A 5,172-nucleotide genomic window follows, 5' to 3' on the forward strand; every position below is an offset into this window, starting at 1 on the left:
ACTCTGACTCATATTTATATAATCTCTTTCCATTTTGCATGTTAGAATAGTATGCTTTGCTTTTATAAATTTAGAATACCGCCATAGAGTTTCTTATTCTTTTAAAATTGACTATAAATTTTCACAGACTATTTCATTCTAATATAAACTTATTCAAATGTTTCCCTCTTGTTGAACATGTAGGCCATTTCAAGTTTTTGCTCTTAGAAGAACAGTATCATGAAAAAATTTGGAAATTAATCTTTGTATACTTCACATGATTACTTCTTTAGGATGAGAGTACCACAAATGGGAAAAGAGGATCAGAAATATTTTAAAATATGTTTAAAGTTCTTGATCATTGTCTATCTTCACATATTCATTTAATAGCAATTGACCACTGTCAGTGTGGTAGGGTCTAGGTGGCTGGGATTTGTGAAGAGCAAGATACATAGCTTATTTTCCAAAGGGTGCATTTCAGGGGTTGAGATGAACATGAATAAGTAAATTAATATTAAAAGTTATGACCATTTTTCCTCCCCAGATACGGGTAAGTTTCATGAAGGAGAGGAGCAGGAAGCTGTAATATCTAATATCAAGAGGGTCAGTTAGTGGAACTGCTCTGAGGAAGGACACAGAAGGTGAGAGGTGAAAGATGAAAACACTTGCTCTGTATAGAAAAGGGGAAAAAATATGGAGGATGAGCAGATCATCCTGTGAAGAGGCCCTCCAGTGGGACACAACCTGGAATGTTCCAGGAATTGCTAGAAGGCTTATACACAGGGAGACAGAAGAAAAAAGGAACGAGATGGGATTGAAGAGTGGGCAGGAGCTGGACACCATCACGTAGGAGTTGGTGAGCAATTAGAGTTGGGAGTTTGACTTTGGGGGTAAAAGCGATAAGATGCCAGTAGAAAGGGAGCTGGATTTAACTCACATGGCTTTGGCATGAAGAGTAGATGCACGGGGAGAGATGTGATTACAGGAGGAACATAATGATGCAGGTCTCTGATTGACCAGCCATGTGTTTAAGGGTTGTGTTGGGGACTCTACTTAGGCAATGTGGTATCTCCCTTTCAGAAAGCTTCAAGAGATATTTACACCCATAAACAGGTGAATATTTTATGTATAAGGCCAAATTCTGATGTAAGTTATTTCATATTCATCATTGAAAATGAATAAGGGTTTTTCTTCCCTTTAAAATATCTTAGCCTTAGATCTGAAACACTATAAAATATATATTTCAAAATAGCATTTCACTGAAATGATAAAAATAATACATGCTTAACATATGAACTAATCATAAGAGATCAAAAAATGTTAGTTGAAATGATTATGCCATTCTTCTGTCAGTGGACAGTTAGGTTGTTTTTGCTTTTATGAATACTGTAGTGAGGAAAGTCTGTATATTTGTCTATTTCCTGTGCATATGTTCTGTTAGAAAGCATGTAATTAAAATGACTTATTTTTTTAAAAAATTAATTTTTTTTATTTTAAAGAGAAAAGAACAAAAAATAACAAAATCAGAGACATAAATAAACAAACAACATAAAAAATAAAAATGATGCAGAATTTCAAAACAAGTGGTAGGAAATTAACAGTGGTTTTTGTACTACATATTGCTGTCTTCAGAGTGGGTCCTCAGATAACCGGATCTAGGCATATAAGATTGATCAAACAATTAAACATTAACTTTTATAGAGAGAATTATTTTATTGAATAAATCTCTATCACAAGTGCGTACCAGTTTAAGCTCCTATAACAGATGTAAGAAGGTTGCTTGACATCTTTGTCAACCAAGGCTGTTAATCTGCTTGTTAATCTTTGTCAGTCTGTTACTGCATATATGTTAACTGGTATCTCTTTGGTTACCTTGTAGTTATATAACCTTTACGTATAAGAGGTTTTGCTGCTACAACCTCAGAATCTACAATAGTGCCTGGAGATGTGTACATGTCTATTGAAGGCTGGTTGGTTGAGCGAAGTTAGGAACATATTTATGGGTCATCTGTTTTTCTTTCATGAATGGATTAATATCCTCCATCTATTGTTTACTGGAGTCATTGTCATTTTCTTAGCTTTTAAAAAAATGTCATATACAATAGCCCTTTTGTTGAAGCTTCAAATATATTTTCCTAGCCATTTTTCTTTACATGCTGTTTATAATTTAAAATTTCTTTCTTTTCAATACAGATTTTTAAAACCTTTCATAAAATATTTTGACATTTTTATAATTTCTAGTTTTGAGTTATACTCAAAAGGACCTTCTTTGCCTAAAAAAATTTTTCTAAAGAAATTCAGCTACATTTTGTTTTTCTGTTAATAAATTTAGTAATAAACCACTGTCACACATCAAAAAGGAACTCTACTTCTTTGTTGTGTGGTATTTACTTAAAATGTTGGATCCTCTCTGTTGTAAGTTTCATTTTGGAATTCTGAATCTATATAAAGTTGGTATGCTATCTTAAAGAATTTAAAACTTTCCATTTTTCTCTTGATCTAAGACCATGATTTCATGAGATCAGATGGGGTTTAGGTCAGCTGATGTGGATTTTTGCTGACATGTGGGCTACTATTTGAAAAGCAAGGTTCTAAGGAACTTAAAATATGACAAGAATTACCCTAGATGATGCTTGGATCCAATGCTTGTTTGAATACATATATATATATTTGCTGGCAGACAAAATATTTTTCTACTGAATGCATCTTTGATCTCTTTGTGTAACTCATATCTACTTTTGCTTATGCTTTTATCCTGTTTTCTCTTTGATTAGATTAATGCGTGGTATATCTAGTTTATTGTCTTTTTGTCAGTGAACCAGCCCTTAGATTTATTTATTACCTCTGATGCTTCTCTATGTTTATATGAATTGATTTTTGCTTTGATCTTTATTATACATTTCTTTCTGCTGTGCTCAACTCTTTATTTTCTTGCTTCTGGAGTTGATTTCTTAATTTCTTGATTCTTATGTTCTTTCTTGCTCAGTTATTAAAGTATTTAAGATTCTGAATTTCACTTCTAGTGTACTTTGGCCACTCTCCATATATTTTGATATGTGTCGGTTGCAGTATTGCTATTCTCTGAAATTCTTTAATTGCTATTTTGGTTTTATTTTCCACCCAAGAACTATTTCCAAGCTGTTGGAATAATTATTTTGTTCTACTTTGGAAATTAATTTCTGGTCTGTTGTAGTGTGAAAGGAGACTGTAATCTATATTATTAATTTCTGTCTTGGGGAAATTCAGTGAGATTTCTTGGTTGTTTCATATCAGTTGCTTATATAACTATTCAAGGGGCATTAGAAAAGGAGCTAAATTCTTTATTTGTGGTATGCAAAGTATGAATAAATCTTTTACATTTGATTTTAATTATATTAATCAAGTTCCCTACTTTAATTTTTGTAATCTTCCTGATTAGTCACTGCTGCTATTTTCTTTCATTCCCTACATTTTGAATGTACAACAATTTTTTTTACAATGTTTGATACTTTTGTAATTCAGACTGAATATTTTTTTTTTTTCAGACTGAATATTTTGAAGTTTATATATTTATTATGGGTTAAATTGTTTGTGAATTTAAAAATGACCTTTTCAAAAGTAAAACAATACTGTTCATCTCATTGAATTCAATTTAATCATCTATAAATAGAGTAATTTTGATTTTCATTTTCTTTGATTCCTTCTTCTGGTGTATTTTTGTCTTTATTTATTTTCCATCTTTGAGTTGCCGCTTTAATCTTCCTCCTGATAAGCATCATGTATTTGCTTTCATTGGTTTCAGGTTCATTTTGAAAATTGCTTACTGTTGAGTTTACCTGATCTATGCTTTTAGTTTTAATTGGTATCTTTGCCTTCAATTTTTTTTTGTTATAAGTATTCATCTTTGCTACAGGGAAGTCCTGCAGTCTGTATTTATTTCTAACTAGAGGTTTTAAAAATATATTTGTTAAAAACCTTAAAAATTTATTTAAAATAATTTTCATGATTTAATTTTTTTGTGACTTTTTGTGACTTCTTTGGACTCAATTCAATTTTTAATTTTATCAATAATTTAAAACACTGTACTTTCATATTACAGCTTTCTCATTTTGAAATCTCTGTGTTTGTCTCTATATCTGTTCCTGCAGATGCACAAACTTATGCACACATTCACACATATATTTTTATTTATTTTTTTCTGGCACTGTGGTTTTTCTTTTGAAACAGCGTCTTGCAAAGTGGCCCAGGCTGGTCTTGAACTTGCAATCCTTCTGTCTCAGGCTCCTGAGTTAGAGTTACAGACTTGCACCAGCTCACCCAGGCAGATCTGTAATTTGATTGTACTTTTGGTTATTTAGAGCATGACTCCAAGTTTTACCAGCAGTATTGCATTAGTTTCAGACACCTTGAGTTCTTGAGTTCTTCTCTTCTCATTTCATCGCAGTCATCTTTGTTTTTCTACTCTTATCTTTTCTTCTTTAATGCATGAATAACTGTTGGCTGGGTGTAGAAGAATTCCTTGTCTCTCACATCTCCCTGGATGTTGTTCTATGTCTCTGGAATCTAGTGATGCAAAGGAAAAGTCTTCTCTGTTTTAGGACAGTAGCTGTTGGACCTACATGCTTGTCCAATCTGTCTTCATTCTTGATCTTCTGGGCTATTTCTAGGCTATTTCTCCATGTTGGTTGCTTTTAGATCATGTTTTTCTATTGTCTGTGAATCTTTTTATAGTCATGGTCAGATTATCTTTAAGAGCATGAGTATTCTCTCTTGTAATATCACTGTCTATAATTTCTGCTTTGCTTTCTTAATTATTGTTTGGGCCTACCAGTTCTATATTCCTGTTGTTTATCTTTTGAATCTGACACTGTCAAATTGCTTTTATCAAGTTATTGTGTACTTCTGTATTCCACTTGGTGAGTTCAAGCTTTTTGTTTTTAATTGTTACCTTGGTTTTCTGTGTTCTATTCTCATTCACCAGTAGACTTGTTTCTTTAACTTACTTTCTTAGCTCCATCATATCACTTTCTTGTTTTATAAGTTCTTATTTTAGATTTTATTGTTTCCATGATGATTTCAGTTTCTTTGAGAGTTCAAATCATTGTGGTCACACTTTTTCTTTCCTTTTTCTGGAGTAAATTTTCATGGGATATATGCTCTTAAAGATGCGAAATGTAATTCATTTAAAAATTTTACCTTTCTTTAACCATAGAA

This window comes from Chinchilla lanigera, unplaced genomic scaffold, assembly GCF_000276665.1.
Source record: "Chinchilla lanigera isolate Chin_1 unplaced genomic scaffold, ChiLan1.0 scaffold00044, whole genome shotgun sequence".
Classification (NCBI taxonomy): Eukaryota; Metazoa; Chordata; class Mammalia; order Rodentia; family Chinchillidae; genus Chinchilla; species Chinchilla lanigera.